Raw genomic sequence first — 17500 nt, forward strand, 5'->3', positions numbered from 1 at the left:
TAGGGTTAGGGTTAGGGTTACGGTTAGGGTTAGGGTTAGGGTTAGGGTTAGGTACATGCCAAGCACAGATGAGGTTTTGAGTTCCATTTAGAGTTAGGTCTCTTAGGGTTAGGGTTAGGGTTAGGGTTAGGGTTAGGTACATGCCATGCACAGCTGAGGTTTTGAGTTCCGTTTAGGGTTAGGTCTCTTAAGGTTAGGGTTAGGGTTAGGGATAGGGTTAGGGTTAGGTACATGCCATGCACAGCTGAGGTTTAGAGTTCCGTTTAGGGTTAGCTCTCTTAGGGTCAGTTTTAGGGTTAGGGTTAGGGTTAGGGTTAGGGTTAGGGTTAGGGTTAGGGTTAGGGTTATGTACATGCCATGCACAGCTGAGGTTTAGTGTTCCGTCTAGGGTTAGGTCTCTTAGGGTGTAGGATTAGGGTTAGGTTTAGGATTAGGGTTAGGGTTAGGGTTAGGGTTAGGGTTAGGGTTAGGGTTAGGTACCTGCCATGCACAGCTGAGGTTGAGTTCCGTTTAGGGTTAGGCCTTATAGTGTCAGGATTAGGGTTAGGGTTAGGGTTAGGGTTAGGGTTAGGGTTAGGGTTAGGGTTAGGGTTAGGTACATGCCAAGCACAGATGAGGTTTTGAGTTCCGTTTAGGGTTAGGTCTCTTAGGGTTAGGGTTAGGGTTACGGTTAGGGTTAGGGTTAGGGTTAGGGTTAGGTACATGCCACGCACAGCTGAGGTTTAGAGTTCCGTTTAGGGTTAGGTCTTTTAGGGTTAGGGTTAGGGTTAGGGTTAGGGTTAGGGTTAGGTACATGCTATGCACAGCTGAGGTTTAGAGTTCCGTTTAGGGTTAGGTCTCTTAGGGTTAGGGTTAGGGTTAGGGTTAGGGTTAGGGTTAGGGTTAGGGTTAGGGTTAGGGTTAGGGTTAGGGTTAGGTACATGCCATGCACAGCTGAGGTTTTGAGTTCCGTTTAGGGTTAGGTCTATTAGGGTTAAAGTTAGGGTTAGGGTTAGGGTTAGGGTTAGGGTTAGGGTTAGGGTTAGGGTTAGGGTTAGGGTTAGGGTTAGGGTTAGGTATATGCCATGCACAGCTGAGGTTTAGAGTTCCGTTTAGGGTTAGGTCTCTTAGGGTTAGGGTTAGGGTTAGGGTTAGGGTTAGGTACATGCCATGCACAGCTGAGGTTTAGAGTTCCGTTTAGGGTTAGCTCTCTTAGGGTCAGTTTTAGGGTTAGGCTTAGGGTTAGGGTTAGGGTTAGGGTTAGGGTTAGGGTTATGTACATGCCATGCACAGCTGAGGTTTAGAGTTCCGTCTAGGGTTAGGTCTTTTAGCGTTAGGGTTAGGGTTAGGGTTAGGGTTAGGTACATGCCATGCACAGCTGAGGTTTAGAGTTCCGTTTAGGGTTAGCTCTCTTAGGGTCAGTTTTAGGGTTAGGGTTAGGGTTAGGGTTAGGGTTAGGGTTAGGGTTAGGGTTAGGGTTATGTACATGCCATGCACAGCTGAGGTTTAGAGTTCCGTCTAGGGTTAGGTCTTTTAGGGTTAGGGTTAGGGTTAGGGTTAGGGTTAGGGTTAGGGTTAGGGTTAGGGTTAGGGTTAGGGTTAGGTACATGCCAAGCACAGCTGAGGTTTTGAGTTCCGTTTAGGGTTAGGTCTCTTAGGGTTAGGGTTAGGGTTAGGGTTAGGGTTAGGGTTAGGGTTAGGGTTAGGGTTAGGGTTAGGGTTAGGGTTAGGGTTAGGGTTAGGGTTAGGTACATGCCAAGCACAGATGAGGTTTTGAGTTCCATTTAGAGTTAGGTCTCTTAGGGTTAGGGTTAGGGTTAGGGTTAGGGTTAGGGTTAGGTACATGCCATGCACAGCTGAGGTTTTGAGTTCCGTTTAGGGTTAGGTCTCTTAAGGTTAGGGTTAGGGTTAGGGATAGGGTTAGGGTTAGGTACATGCCATGCACAGCTGAGGTTTTGAGTTCCGTTTAGGGTTAGGTCTCTTAGGGTTAGGGTTAGGGTTAGGGTTAGGGTTAGGGTTAGGGTTATGTTTAGGGTTAGGGTTAGGGTTAGGGTTAGGGCTAGGGTTATGGTTATGTACCTGCCATGCACAGCTGAGGTTGAGTTCCGTTTAGGGTTAGGTCTCTTAGGGTTAGGGTTAGGGTTAGGGTTAGGGTTAGGGTTAGGGTTAGGTATATGCCATGCACAGCTGAGGTTTAGAGTTCCGTTTAGGGTTAGGTCTTTTAGGGTTACGGTTACGGTTAGGGTTAGGGTTAGGGTTAGGTACATGCCAAGCACAGCTGAGGTTTAGAGTTCCGTTTAGGGTTAGGTCTCTTAGGGTTAGGGTTAAGGTTAGGGTTACGGTTAGGGTTAGGGTTAGGGTTAGGGTTAGGGTTAGGTACATGCCATGCACAGCTGTAGGTTTAGAGTTCCGTTTAGGGTTAGGTCTTTTAGGGTTAGGGTTAGGGTTAGGGTTAGGGTTAGGTACATGCCAAGCACAGATGAGGTTTTGAGTTCCATTTAGGGTTAGGTCTTTTAGGGTTAGGGTTAGGGTTAGGGTTAGGGTTAGGTACATGCCATGCACAGCTGAGGTTTTGAGTTCCGTTTAGGGTTAGGTCTCTTAAGGTTAGGGTTAGGGTTAGGGATAGGGTTAGGGTTAGGTACATGCCATGCACAGCTGAGGTTTTGAGTTCCGTTTAGGGTTAGGTCTCTTAGGGTTAGGGTTAGGGTTAGGGTTAGGGTTAGGGTTAGGGTTAGGGTTAGGGTTATGTTTAGGGTTAGGGTTAGGGTTAGGGTTAGGGCTAGGGTTATGGTTATGTACCTGCCATGCACAGCTGAGGTTTTGAGTTCCGTTTAGGGTTAGGTCTATTAGGGTTAAAGTTAGGGTTAGGGTTAGGGTTAGGGTTAGGGTTAGGGTTAGGGTTAGTGTTAGGGTTAGTGTTAGGGTTAGGTATATGCCATGCACAGCTGAGGTTTAGAGTTCCGTTTAGGGTTAGCTCTCTTAGGGTCAGTTTTAGGGTTAGGGTTAGGGTTAGGGTTAGGGTTAGGGTTAGGGTTAGGGTTAGGGTTAGGGTTAGGGTTAGGGTTATGTACATGCCATGCACAGCTGAGGTTTAGAGTTCCGTCTAGGGTTAGGTCTCTTAGGGTGTAGGATTAGGGTTAGGTTTAGGATTAGGGTTAGGGTTAGGGTTAGGGTTAGGGTTAGGGTTATGTACATGCCCTGCACAACTGAGGTTTAGAGTTCCGTTTAGGGTTAGGTCTCTTAGAGTTAGGGTTAAGGTTAGGGTTACGGTTAGGGTTAGGGTTAGGGTTAGGGTTAGGGTTAGGTATATGCCATGCACAGCTGAGGTTTAGAGTTCCGTTTAGGGTTAGGTCTTTTAGGGTTACGGTTAGGGTTAGGGTTAGGGTTAGGGTTAGGTACATGCCAAGCACAGCTGAGGTTTAGAGTTCCGTTTAGGGTTAGGTCTCTTAGGGTTAGGGTTAAGGTTAGGGTTACGGTTAGGGTTAGGGTTAGGGTTAGGGTTAGGGTTAGGTACATGCCATGCACAGCTGTAGGTTTAGAGTTCCGTTTAGGGTTAGGTATCTTAGGGTTAGGGTTAGGGTTAGGGTTAGGGTTAGGTACATGCCAAGCACAGATGAGGTTTTGAGTTCCATTTAGGGTTAGGTCTCTTAGGGTTAGGGTTAGGGTTAGGGTTAGGTACATGCCATGCACAGCTGAGGTTTAGAGTTCCGTTTAGGGTTAGGTCTTTTAGGGTTAGGGTTAGGGTTAGGGTTAGGGTTAGGGTTAGGTACATGCCATGCACAGCTGAGGTTTTGAGTTCCGTTTAGGGTTAGGTCTCTTAGGGTTAGGGTTAGGGTTAGGGTTAGGGTTAGGGTTAGGGTTAGGGTTAGGGTTAGGGTTATGTACCTGCCATGCACAGCTGAGGTTGAGTTCCGTTTAGGGTTAGGCCTCTTAGTGTCAGGATTAGGGTTAGGGTTAGGGTTAGGGTTAGGGTTAGGTACATGCCAAGCAGAGCTGAGGTTTTGAGTTCCGTTTAGGTTTAGGTCTCTTAGGGTTAGGGTTAGGGTTACGGTTAGGGTTAGTGTTAGGGTTAGGGTTAGGTACATGCCACGCACAGCTGAGGTTTAGAGTTCCGTTTAGGGTTAGGTCTTTTAGGGTTAGGGTTAGGGTTAGGGTTAGGGTTAGGGTTAGGGTTAGGGTTAGGGTTAGGGTTATGTACATGCCATGCACAGCTGAGGTTTAGAGTTCCGTCTAGGGTTAGGTCTCTTAGGGTGTAGGATTAGGGTTAGGTTTAGGATTAGGGTTAGGGTTAGGGTTAGGGTTAGGGTTAGGGTTAGGGTTAGGTACATGCCATGCACAGCTGAGGTTTTGAGTTCCGTTTAGGGTTAGGTCTCTTAGGGTTATGGTTAGGGTTAGGAATAGGGTTAGGGTTAGGTACATGCCATGCACAGCTGAGGTTTTGAGTTCCGTTTAGGGTTAGGTCTCTTAGGGTTAGGGTTAGGGTTAGGGTTAGGGTTAGGGTTAGGGTTAGGGTTAGGGTTAGGGTTACGGTTACGGTTACGGTTAGGGTTAGGGTTAGGTACATGCCAAGCACAGATGAGGTTAGAGTTCCGTTTAGGGTTAGGTCTCTTAGGGTTAGGGTTAGGGTTAGGGTTAGGGTTAGGGTTAGGGTTAGGGTTAGGTATATGCCATGCACAGCTGAGGTTTAGAGTTCCGTTTAGGGTTAGGTCTTTTAGGGTTACGGTTAGGGTTAGGGTTAGGGTTAGGGTTAGGTACATGCCAAGCACAGCTGAGGTTTAGAGTTCCGTTTAGGGTTAGGTCTCTTAGGGTTAGGGTTAAGGTTAGGGTTACGGTTAGGGTTAGGGTTAGGGTTAGGGTTAGGGTTAGGGTTAGGTACATGCCATGCACAGCTGTAGGTTTAGAGTTCCGTTTAGGGTTAGGTATCTTAGGGTTAGGGTTAGGGTTAGGGTTAGGGTTAGGTACATGCCAAGCACAGATGAGGTTTTGAGTTCCATTTAGGGTTAGGTCTCTTAGGGTTAGGGTTAGGGTTAGGGTTAGGTACATGCCATGCACAGCCGAGGTTTAGAGTTCCGTTTAGGGTTAGGTCTTTTAGGGTTAGGGTTAGGGTTAGGGTTAGGGTTAGGGTTAGGGTTAGGTACATGCCATGCACAGCTGAGGTTTTGAGTTCCGTTTAGGGTTAGGTCTCTTAGGGTTAGGGTTAGGGTTAGGGTTAGGGTTAGGGTTAGGGTTAGGGTTAGGGTTAGGGTTATGTACCTGCCATGCACAGCTGAGGTTGAGTTCCGTTTAGGGTTAGGCCTCTTAGTGTCAGGATTAGGGTTAGGGTTAGGGTTAGGGTTAGGGTTAGGGTTAGGGTTAGGTACATGCCAAGCAGAGCTGAGGTTTTGAGTTCCGTTTAGGGTTAGGTCTCTTAGGGTTAGGGTTAGGGTTACGGTTAGGGTTAGGGTTAGGGTTAGGGTTAGGTACATGCCACGCACAGCTGAGGTTTAGAGTTCCGTTTAGGGTTAGGTCTTTTAGGGTTAGGGTTAGGGTTAGGGTTAGGGTTAGGGTTAGGTACATGCTATGCACAGCTGAGGTTTAGATTCCGTTTAGGGTTAGGTCTCTTAGGGTTAGGGTTAGGGTTAGGGTTAGGGTTAGGGTTAGGGTTAGGGTTAGGGTTAGGTACATGCCATGCACAGCTGAGGTTTTGAGTTCCGTTTAGGGTTAGGTCTATTAGGGTTAAAGTTAGGGTTAGGGTTAGGGTTAGGGTTAGGGTTAGGGTTAGGGTTAGGGTTAGGGTTAGGGTTAGGGTTAGGTATATGCCATGCACAGCTGAGGTTTAGAGTTCCGTTTAGGGTTAGGTCTCTTAGGGTTAGGGTTAGGGTTAGGGTTAGGGTTAGGGTTAGGTACATGCCATGCACAACTGAGGTTTAGAGTTCCGTTTAGGGTTAGGTCTCTTAGGGTTAGGGTTAGGGTTAGGGTTAGGGTTAGGGTTAGGGTTAGGGTTAGGGTTAGGGTTAGGGTTAGGGTTAGGGTTAGGGTTTGGGCTAGGGTTATGGTTATGTACCTGCCATGCACAGCTGAGGTTGAGTTCCGTTTAGGGTTAGGTCTCTTAGGGTTAGGGTTAGGGTTAGGGTTAGGGTTAGGGTTAGGGTTAGGTATATGCCATGCACAGCTGAGGTTTAGAGTTCCGTTTAGGGTTAGGTCTTTTAGGGTTACGGTTAGGGTTAGGGTTAGGGTTAGGGTTAGGGTTAGGTACATGCCAAGCACAGCTGAGGTTTAGAGTTCCGTTTAGGGTTAGGTCTCTTAGGGTTAGGGTTAAGGTTAGGGTTACGGTTAGGGTTAGGGTTAGGGTTAGGGTTAGGGTTAGGTACATGCCAAGCACAGATGAGGTTTTGAGTTCCATTTAGGGTTAGGTCTCTTAGGGTTAGGGTTAGGGTTAGGGTTAGGTACATGCCATGCACAGCTGAGGTTTAGAGTTCCGTTTAGGGTTAGGTCTTTTAGGGTTAGGGTTAGGGTTAGGGTTAGGGTTAGGTACATGCCATGCACAGCTGAGGTTTTGAGTTCCGTTTAGGGTTAGGTCTCTTAGGGTTAGGGTTAGGGTTAGGGTTAGGGTTAGGGTTAGGGTTAGGGTTAGGGTTAGGGTTAGGGTTATGTACCTGCCATGCACAGCTGAGGTTGAGTTCCGTTTAGGGTTAGGCCTCTTAGTGTCAGGATTAGGGTTAGGGTTAGGGTTAGGGTTAGGGTTAGGGTTAGGGTTAGGTACATGCCAAGCAGAGCTGAGGTTTTGAGTTCCGTTTAGGTTTAGGTCTCTTAGGGTTAGGGTTAGGGTTACGGTTAGGGTTAGTGTTAGGGTTAGGGTTAGGTACATGCCACGCACAGCTGAGGTTTAGAGTTCCGTTTAGGGTTAGGTCTTTTAGGGTTAGGGTTAGGGTTAGGGTTAGGGTTAGGGTTAGGGTTACGGTTACGGTTAGGGTTAGGTACATGCCATGCACAGCTGAGGTTTTGAGTTCCGTTTAGGGTTAGGTCTATTAGGGTTAAAGTTAGGGTTAGGGTTAGGGTTAGGGTTAGGGTTAGGGTTAGGGTTAGGGTTAGGGTTAGGGTTAGGGTTAGGTATATGCCATGCACAGCTGAGTTTTAGAGTTCCGTTTAGGGTTAGGTCTCTTAGGGTTAGGGTTAGGGTTAGGGTTAGGTACATGCCATGCACAGCTGAGGTTTAGAGTTCCGTTTAGGGTTAGCTCTCTTAGGGTCAGTTTTAGGTTTAGGGTTAGGGTTAGGGTTAGGGTTAAGGTTAGGGTTAGGGTTAGGGTTAGGGTTAGGGTTAGGGTTATGTACATGCCATGCACAGCTGAGGTTTAGAGTTCCGTCTAGGGTTAGGTCTCTTAGGGTGTAGGATTAGGGTTAGGTTTAGGATTAGGGTTAGGGTTAGGGTTAGGGTTAGGGTTAGGGTTAGGTACATGCCATGCACAACTGAGGTTTAGAGTTCCGTTTAGGGTTAGGTCTCTTAGAGTTAGGGTTAAGGTTAGGGTTACGGTTAGGGTTAGGGTTAGGGTTAGGGTTAGGGTTAGGGTTAGGTCCATGCCATGCACAGCTGTAGGTTTAGAGTTCCGTTTAGGGTTAGGTCTTTTAGGGTTAGGGTTAGGGTTAGGGTTAGGGTTAGGGTTAGGTACATGCCATGCACAGCTGAGGTTTTGAGTTCCGTTTAGGGTTAGGTCTCTTAGGGTTAGGGTTAGGGTTAGGGTTAGGGTTAGGGTTAGGGTTAGGGTTAGGGTTAGGGTTAGGGTTAGGGTTAGGGTTAGGGTTAGGTACATGCCAAGCACAGATGAGGTTTTGAGTTCCATTTAGAGTTAGGTCTCTTAGGGTTACGGTTAGGGTTAGGGTTAGGGTTAGGTACATGCCATGCACAGCTGAGGTTTTGAGTTCCGTTTAGGGTTAGGTCTCTTAAGGTTAGGGTTAGGGTTAGGGATAGGGTTAGGGTTAGGTACATGCCATGCACAGCTGAGGTTTAGAGTTCCGTTTAGGGTTAGCTCTCTTAGGGTCAGTTTTAGGGTTAGGGTTAGGGTTAGGGTTAGGGTTACGGTTAGGGTTAGGGTTAGGGTTAGGGTTAGGGTTATGTACATGCCATGCACAGCTGAGGTTTTGAGTTCCGTCTAGGGTTAGGTCTCTTAGGGTGTAGGATTAGGGTTAGGTTTAGGATTAGGGTTAGGGTTAGGGTTAGGGTTAGGGTTAGGGTTAGGGTTAGGTACATGCCATGCACAGCTGAGGTTTTGAGTTCCGTTTAGGGTTAGGTCTCTTAGGGTTAGGGTTAGGGTTAAGGATAGGGTTAGGGTTAGGTACATGCGATGCACAGCTGAGGTTTTGAGTTCCGTTTAGGGTTAGGTCTCTTAGGGTTAGGGTTAGGGTTAGGGTTAGGGTTAGGGTTAGGGTTAGGGTTACGGTTACGGTTAGGGTTAGGGTTAGGGTTAGGTACATGCCAAGCACAGATGAGGTTAGAGTTCCGTTTAGGGTTAGGTCTCTTAGGGTTAGGGTTAGGGTTAGGGTTAGGGTTAGGGTTAGGTACATGCCATGCACAGCTGAGGTTTAGAGTTCCGTTTAGGGTTAGCTCTCTTAGGGTCAGTTTTAGGGTTAGGGTTAGGGTTAGGGTTAGGGTTAGGGTTAGGGTTAGGGTTAGGGTTATGTACATGCCATGCACAGCTGAGGTTTAGAGTTCCGTCTAGGGTTAGGTCTTTTAGGGTTAGGGTTAGGGTTAGGGTTAGGGTTAGGGTTAGGGTTAGGGTTAGGGTTAGGGTTAGGGTTAGGGTTAGGTACATGCCAAGCACAGCTGAGGTTTTGAGTTCCGTTTAGGGTTAGGTCTCTTAGGGTTAGGGTTAGGGTTAGGGTTAGGGTTAGGGTTAGGGTTAGGGTTAGGGTTAGGGTTAGGGTTAGGGTTAGGTACATGCCAAGCACAGATGAGGTTTTGAGTTCCATTTAGAGTTAGGTCTCTTAGGGTTAGGGTTAGGGTTAGGGTTAGGGTTAGGGTTAGGTACATGCCATGCACAGCTGAGGTTTTGAGTTCCGTTTAGGGTTAGGTCTCTTAAGGTTAGGGTTAGGGTTAGGGATAGGGTTAGGGTTAGGTACATGCCATGCACAGCTGAGGTTTTGAGTTCCGTTTAGGGTTAGGTCTCTTAGGGTTAGGGTTAGGGTTAGGGTTAGGGTTAGGGTTATGTTTAGGGTTAGGGTTAGGGTTAGGGTTAGGGCTAGGGTTATGGTTATGTACCTGCCATGCACAGCTGAGGTTGAGTTCCGTTTAGGGTTAGGTCTCTTAGGGTTAGGGTTAGGGTTAGGGTTAGGGTTAGGGTTAGGGTTAGGTATATGCCATGCACAGCTGAGGTTTAGAGTTCCGTTTAGGGTTAGGTCTTTTAGGGTTACGGTTACGGTTAGGGTTAGGGTTAGGGTTAGGTACATGCCAAGCACAGCTGAGGTTTAGAGTTCCGTTTAGGGTTAGGTCTCTTAGGGTTAGGGTTAAGGTTAGGGTTACGGTTAGGGTTAGGGTTAGGGTTAGGGTTAGGGTTAGGGTTAGGTACATGCCATGCACAGCTGTAGGTTTAGAGTTCCGTTTAGGGTTAGGTCTTTTAGGGTTAGGGTTAGGGTTAGGGTTAGGGTTAGGTACATGCCAAGCACAGATGAGGTTTTGAGTTCCATTTAGGGTTAGGTCTTTTAGGGTTAGGGTTAGGGTTAGGGTTAGGGTTAGGTACATGCCATGCACAGCTGAGGTTTTGAGTTCCGTTTAGGGTTAGGTCTCTTAAGGTTAGGGTTAGGGTTAGGGATAGGGTTAGGGTTAGGTACATGCCATGCACAGCTGAGGTTTTGAGTTCCGTTTAGGGTTAGGTCTCTTAGGGTTAGGGTTAGGGTTAGGGTTAGGGTTAGGGTTAGGGTTAGGGTTAGGGTTATGTTTAGGGTTAGGGTTAGGGTTAGGGTTAGGGCTAGGGTTATGGTTATGTACCTGCCATGCACAGCTGAGGTTTTGAGTTCCGTTTAGGGTTAGGTCTATTAGGGTTAAAGTTAGGGTTAGGGTTAGGGTTAGGGTTAGGGTTAGGGTTAGGGTTAGTGTTAGGGTTAGTGTTAGGGTTAGGTATATGCCATGCACAGCTGAGGTTTAGAGTTCCGTTTAGGGTTAGCTCTCTTAGGGTCAGTTTTAGGGTTAGGGTTAGGGTTAGGGTTAGGGTTAGGGTTAGGGTTAGGGTTAGGGTTAGGGTTAGGGTTATGTACATGCCATGCACAGCTGAGGTTTAGAGTTCCGTCTAGGGTTAGGTCTCTTAGGGTGTAGGATTAGGGTTAGGTTTAGGATTAGGGTTAGGGTTAGGGTTAGGGTTAGGGTTAGGGTTAGGTACATGCCCTGCACAACTGAGGTTTAGAGTTCCGTTTAGGGTTAGGTCTCTTAGAGTTAGGGTTAAGGTTAGGGTTACGGTTAGGGTTAGGGTTAGGGTTAGGGTTAGGGTTAGGTATATGCCATGCACAGCTGAGGTTTAGAGTTCCGTTTAGGGTTAGGTCTTTTAGGGTTACGGTTAGGGTTAGGGTTAGGGTTAGGGTTAGGTACATGCCAAGCACAGCTGAGGTTTAGAGTTCCGTTTAGGGTTAGGTCTCTTAGGGTTAGGGTTAAGGTTAGGGTTACGGTTAGGGTTAGGGTTAGGGTTAGGGTTAGGGTTAGGTACATGCCATGCACAGCTGTAGGTTTAGAGTTCCGTTTAGGGTTAGGTATCTTAGGGTTAGGGTTAGGGTTAGGGTTAGGGTTAGGTACATGCCAAGCACAGATGAGGTTTTGAGTTCCATTTAGGGTTAGGTCTCTTAGGGTTAGGGTTAGGGTTAGGGTTAGGTACATGCCATGCACAGCTGAGGTTTAGAGTTCCGTTTAGGGTTAGGTCTTTTAGGGTTAGGGTTAGGGTTAGGGTTAGGGTTAGGGTTAGGTACATGCCATGCACAGCTGAGGTTTTGAGTTCCGTTTAGGGTTAGGTCTCTTAGGGTTAGGGTTAGGGTTAGGGTTAGGGTTAGGGTTAGGGTTAGGGTTAGGGTTTGGGTTATGTACCTGCCATGCACAGCTGAGGTTGAGTTCCGTTTAGGGTTAGGCCTCTTACTGTCAGGATTAGGGTTAGGGTTAGGGTTAGGGTTAGGGTTAGGTACATGCCAAGCAGAGCTGAGGTTTTGAGTTCCGTTTAGGTTTAGGTCTCTTAGGGTTAGGGTTAGGGTTACGGTTAGGGTTAGTGTTAGGGTTAGGGTTAGGTACATGCCACGCACAGCTGAGGTTTAGAGTTCCGTTTAGGGTTAGGTCTTTTAGGGTTAGGGTTAGGGTTAGGGTTAGGGTTAGGGTTAGGGTTAGGGTTAGGGTTAGGGTTATGTACATGCCATGCACAGCTGAGGTTTAGAGTTCCGTCTAGGGTTAGGTCTCTTAGGGTGTAGGATTAGGGTTAGGTTTAGGATTAGGGTTAGGGTTAGGGTTAGGGTTAGGGTTAGGGTTAGGGTTAGGTACATGCCATGCACAGCTGAGGTTTTGAGTTCCGTTTAGGGTTAGGTCTCTTAGGGTTATGGTTAGGGTTAGGAATAGGGTTAGGGTTAGGTACATGCCATGCACAGCTGAGGTTTTGAGTTCCGTTTAGGGTTAGGTCTCTTAGGGTTAGGGTTAGGGTTAGGGTTAGGGTTAGGGTTAGGGTTAGGGTTAGGGTTAGGGTTACGGTTACGGTTACGGTTAGGGTTAGGGTTAGGTACATGCCAAGCACAGATGAGGTTAGAGTTCCGTTTAGGGTTAGGTCTCTTAGGGTTAGGGTTAGGGTTAGGGTTAGGGTTAGGGTTAGGGTTAGGGTTAGGTATATGCCATGCACAGCTGAGGTTTAGAGTTCCGTTTAGGGTTAGGTCTTTTAGGGTTACGGTTAGGGTTAGGGTTAGGGTTAGGGTTAGGTACATGCCAAGCACAGCTGAGGTTTAGAGTTCCGTTTAGGGTTAGGTCTCTTAGGGTTAGGGTTAAGGTTAGGGTTACGGTTAGGGTTAGGGTTAGGGTTAGGGTTAGGGTTAGGGTTAGGTACATGCCATGCACAGCTGTAGGTTTAGAGTTCCGTTTAGGGTTAGGTATCTTAGGGTTAGGGTTAGGGTTAGGGTTAGGGTTAGGTACATGCCAAGCACAGATGAGGTTTTGAGTTCCATTTAGGGTTAGGTCTCTTAGGGTTAGGGTTAGGGTTAGGGTTAGGTACATGCCATGCACAGCCGAGGTTTAGAGTTCCGTTTAGGGTTAGGTCTTTTAGGGTTAGGGTTAGGGTTAGGGTTAGGGTTAGGGTTAGGGTTAGGTACATGCCATGCACAGCTGAGGTTTTGAGTTCCGTTTAGGGTTAGGTCTCTTAGGGTTAGGGTTAGGGTTAGGGTTAGGGTTAGGGTTAGGGTTAGGGTTAGGGTTAGGGTTATGTACCTGCCATGCACAGCTGAGGTTGAGTTCCGTTTAGGGTTAGGCCTCTTAGTGTCAGGATTAGGGTTAGGGTTAGGGTTAGGGTTAGGGTTAGGGTTAGGGTTAGGTACATGCCAAGCAGAGCTGAGGTTTTGAGTTCCGTTTAGGGTTAGGTCTCTTAGGGTTAGGGTTAGGGTTACGGTTAGGGTTAGGGTTAGGGTTAGGGTTAGGTACATGCCACGCACAGCTGAGGTTTAGAGTTCCGTTTAGGGTTAGGTCTTTTAGGGTTAGGGTTAGGGTTAGGGTTAGGGTTAGGGTTAGGTACATGCTATGCACAGCTGAGGTTTAGATTCCGTTTAGGGTTAGGTCTCTTAGGGTTAGGGTTAGGGTTAGGGTTAGGGTTAGGCTTAGGGTTAGGGTTAGGGTTAGGTACATGCCATGCACAGCTGAGGTTTTGAGTTCCGTTTAGGGTTAGGTCTATTAGGGTTAAAGTTAGGGTTAGGGTTAGGGTTAGGGTTAGGGTTAGGGTTAGGGTTAGGGTTAGGGTTAGGGTTAGGGTTAGGGTTAGGTATATGCCATGCACAGCTGAGGTTTAGAGTTCCGTTTAGGGTTAGGTCTCTTAGGGTTAGGGTTAGGGTTAGGGATAGGGTTAGGGTTAGGTACATGCCATGCACAGCTGAGGTTTTGAGTTCCGTTTAGGGTTAGGTCTCTTAGGGTTAGGGTTAGGGTTAGGGTTAGGGTTAGGGTTAGGGTTAGGGTTAGGGTTAGGGTTAGGGTTAGGGTTAGGGTTAGGGTTAGGGTTTGGGCTAGGGTTATGGTTATGTACCTGCCATGCACAGCTGAGGTTGAGTTCCGTTTAGGGTTAGGTCTCTTAGGGTTAGGGTTAGGGTTAGGGTTAGGGTTAGGGTTAGGGTTAGGTATATGCCATGCACAGCTGAGGTTTAGAGTTCCGTTTAGGGTTAGGTCTTTTAGGGTTACGGTTAGGGTTAGGGTTAGGGTTAGGGTTAGGGTTAGGTACATGCCAAGCACAGCTGAGGTTTAGAGTTCCGTTTAGGGTTAGGTCTCTTAGGGTTAGGGTTAAGGTTAGGGTTACGGTTAGGGTTAGGGTTAGGGTTAGGTACATGCCAAGCACAGATGAGGTTTTGAGTTCCATTTAGGGTTAGGTCTCTTAGGGTTAGGGTTAGGGTTAGGGTTAGGTACATGCCATGCACAGCTGAGGTTTAGAGTTCCGTTTAGGGTTAGGTCTTTTAGGGTTAGGGTTAGGGTTAGGGTTAGGGTTAGGTACATGCCATGCACAGCTGAGGTTTTGAGTTCCGTTTAGGGTTAGGTCTCTTAGGGTTAGGGTTAGGGTTAGGGTTAGGGTTAGGGTTAGGGTTAGGGTTAGGGTTAGGGTTAGGGTTATGTACCTGCCATGCACAGCTGAGGTTGAGTTCCGTTTAGGGTTAGGCCTCTTAGTGTCAGGATTAGGGTTAGGGTTAGGGTTAGGGTTAGGGTTAGGGTTAGGGTTAGGTACATGCCAAGCAGAGCTGAGGTTTTGAGTTCCGTTTAGGTTTAGGTCTCTTAGGGTTAGGGTTAGGGTTACGGTTAGGGTTAGTGTTAGGGTTAGGGTTAGGTACATGCCACGCACAGCTGAGGTTTAGAGTTCCGTTTAGGGTTAGGTCTTTTAGGGTTAGGGTTAGGGTTAGGGTTAGGGTTAGGGTTAGGGTTACGGTTACGGTTAGGGTTAGGTACATGCCATGCACAGCTGAGGTTTTGAGTTCCGTTTAGGGTTAGGTCTATTAGGGTTAAAGTTAGGGTTAGGGTTAGGGTTAGGGTTAGGGTTAGGGTTAGGGTTAGGGTTAGGGTTAGGGTTAGGGTTAGGTATATGCCATGCACAGCTGAGTTTTAGAGTTCCGTTTAGGGTTAGGTCTCTTAGGGTTAGGGTTAGGGTTAGGGTTAGGTACATGCCATGCACAGCTGAGGTTTAGAGTTCCGTTTAGGGTTAGCTCTCTTAGGGTCAGTTTTAGGTTTAGGGTTAGGGTTAGGGTTAGGGTTAGGGTTAGGGTTAGGGTTAGGGTTAGGGTTAGGGTTAGGGTTATGTACATGCCATGCACAGCTGAGGTTTAGAGTTCCGTCTAGGGTTAGGTCTCTTAGGGTGTAGGATTAGGGTTAGGTTTAGGATTAGGGTTAGGGTTAGGGTTAGGGTTAGGGTTAGGGTTAGGTACATGCCATGCACAACTGAGGTTTAGAGTTCCGTTTAGGGTTAGGTCTCTTAGAGTTAGGGTTAAGGTTAGGGTTACGGTTAGGGTTAGGGTTAGGGTTAGGGTTAGGGTTAGGGTTAGGTCCATGCCATGCACAGCTGTAGGTTTAGAGTTCTGTTTAGGGTTAGGTCTTTTAGGGTTAGGGTTAGGGTTAGGGTTAGGGTTAGGGTTAGGTACATGCCATGCACAGCTGAGGTTTTGAGTTCCGTTTAGGGTTAGGTCTCTTAGGGTTAGGGTTAGGGTTAGGGTTAGGGTTAGGGTTAGGGTTAGGGTTAGGGTTAGGGTTAGGGTTAGGGTTAGGGTTAGGGTTAGGTACATGCCAAGCACAGATGAGGTTTTGAGTTCCATTTAGAGTTAGGTCTCTTAGGGTTACGGTTAGGGTTAGGGTTAGGGTTAGGTACATGCCATGCACAGCTGAGGTTTTGAGTTCCGTTTAGGGTTAGGTCTCTTAAGGTTAGGGTTAGGGTTAGGGATAGGGTTAGGGTTAGGTACATGCCATGCACAGCTGAGGTTTAGAGTTCCGTTTAGGGTTAGCTCTCTTAGGGTCAGTTTTAGGGTTAGGGTTAGGGTTAGGGTTAGGGTTAGGGTTAGGGTTAGGGTTAGGGTTAGGGTTAGGGTTAGGGTTATGTACATGCCATGCACAGCTGAGGTTTAGTGTTCCGTCTAGGGTTAGGTCTCTTAGGGTGTAGGATTAGGGTTAGGTTTAGGATTAGGGTTAGGGTTAGGGTTAGGGTTAGGGTTAGGGTTAGGTACATGCCATGCACAACTGAGGTTTAGAGTTCCGTTTAGGGTTAGGTCTCTTAGAGTTAGGGTTAAGGTTAGGGTTACGGTTAGGGTTAGGGTTAGGGTTAGGGTTAGGGTTAGGTACATGCCATGCACAGCTGTAGGTTTAGAGTTCCGTTTAGGGTTAGGTCTTTTAGGGTTAGGGTTAGGGTTAGGGTTAGGGTTAGGGTTAGGTACATGCCATGCACAGCTGAGGTTTAGAGTTCCGTTTAGGGTTAGGTCTCTTAGGGTTAGGGTTAGGGTTAGGGTTAGGGTTAGGGTTAGGGTTAGGGTTAGGGTTAGGTACATGCCAAGCACAGATGAGGTTTTGAGTTCCATTTAGAGTTAGGTCTCTTAGGGTTACGGTTAGGGTTAGGGTTAGGGTTAGGTACATGCCATGCACAGCTGAGGTTTTGAGTTCCGTTTAGGGTTAGGTCTCTTAAGGTTAGGGTTAGGGTTAGGGATAGGGTTAGGGTTAGGTACATGCCATGCACAGCTGAGGTTTAGAGTTCCGTTTAGGGTTAGCTCTCTTAGGGTCAGTTTTAGGGTTAGGGTTAGGGTTAGGGTTAGGGTTAGGGTTAGGGTTAGGGTTAGGGTTAGGGTTAGGGTTATGTACATGCCATGCACAGCTGAGGTTTTGAGTTCCGTCTAGGGTTAGGTCTCTTAGGGTGTAGGATTAGGGTTAGGTTTAGGATTAGGGTTAGGGTTAGGGTTAGGGTTAGGGTTAGGGTTAGGGTTAGGTACATGCCATGCACAGCTGAGGTTTAGAGTTCCGTTTAGGGTTAGGTCTCTTAGAGTTAGGGTTAAGGTTAGGGTTACGGTTAGGGTTAGGGTTAGGGTTAGGGTTAGGGTTAGGTACATGCCATGCACAGCTGTAGGTTTAGAGTTCCGTTTAGGGTTAGGTCTTTTAGGGTTAGGGTTAGGGTTAGGGTTAGGGTTAGGGTTAGGTACATGCCATGCACAGCTGAGGTTTAGAGTTCCGTTTAGGGTTAGGTCTCTTAGGGTTAGGGTTAGGGTTAGGGTTAGGGTTAGGGTTAGGGTTAGGGTTAGGGTTAGGTACATGCCAAGCACAGATGAGGTTTTGAGTTCCATTTAGAGTTAGGTCTCTTAGGGTTACGGTTAGGGTTAGGGTTAGGGTTAGGTACATGCCATGCACAGCTGAGGTTTTGAGTTCCGTTTAGGGTTAGGTCTCTTAAGGTTAGGGTTAGGGTTAGGGATAGGGTTAGGGTTAGGTACATGCCATGCACAGCTGAGGTTTAGAGTTCCGTTTAGGGTTAGCTCTCTTAGGGTCAGTTTTAGGGTTAGGGTTAGGGTTAGGGTTAGGGTTAGGGTTAGGGTTAGGGTTAGGGTTAGGGTTAGGGTTATGTACATGCCATGCACAGCTGAGGTTTTGAGTTCCGTCTAGGGTTAGGTCTCTTAGGGTGTAGGATTAGGGTTAGGTTTAGGATTAGGGTTAGGGTTAGGGTTAGGGTTAGGGTTAGGGTTAGGGTTAGGTACATGCCATGCACAGCTGAGGTTTTGAGTTCCGTTTAGGGTTAGGTCTCTTAGGGTTAGGGTTAGGGTTAAGGATAGGGTTAGGGTTAGGTACATGCGATGCACAGCTGAGGTTTTGAGTTCCGTTTAGGGTTAGGTCTCTTAGGGTTAGGGTTAGGGTTAGGGTTAGGGTTAGGGTTAGGGTTAGGGTTACGGTTACGGTTAGGGTTAGGGTTAGGGTTAGGTACATGCCAAGCACAGATGAGGTTAGAGTTCCGTTTAGGGTTAGGTCTCTTAGGGTTAGGGTTAGGGTTAGGGTTAGGGTTAGGGTTAGGGTTAGGGTTAGGTATATGCCATGCACAGCTGAGGTTTAGAGTTCCGTTTAGTGTTAGGTCTTTTAGGGTTACGGTTAGGGTTAGGGTTAGGGTTAGGGTTAGGTACATGCCAAGCACAGCTGAGGTTTAGAGTTCCGTTTAGGGTTAGGTCTCTTAGGGTTAGGGTTAAGGTTAGGGTTACGGTTAGGGTTAGGGTTAGGGTTAGGGTTAGGGTTAGGGTTAGGTACATGCCATGCACAGCTGTAGGTTTAGAGTTCCGTTTAGGGTTAGGTATCTTAGGGTTAGGGTTAGGGTTAGGGTTAGGGTTAGGTACATGCCAAGCACAGATG

This window comes from Falco peregrinus, unplaced genomic scaffold, assembly GCF_023634155.1.
Source record: "Falco peregrinus isolate bFalPer1 unplaced genomic scaffold, bFalPer1.pri scaffold_19, whole genome shotgun sequence".
Lineage (NCBI taxonomy): Eukaryota > Metazoa > Chordata > Aves > Falconiformes > Falconidae > Falco > Falco peregrinus.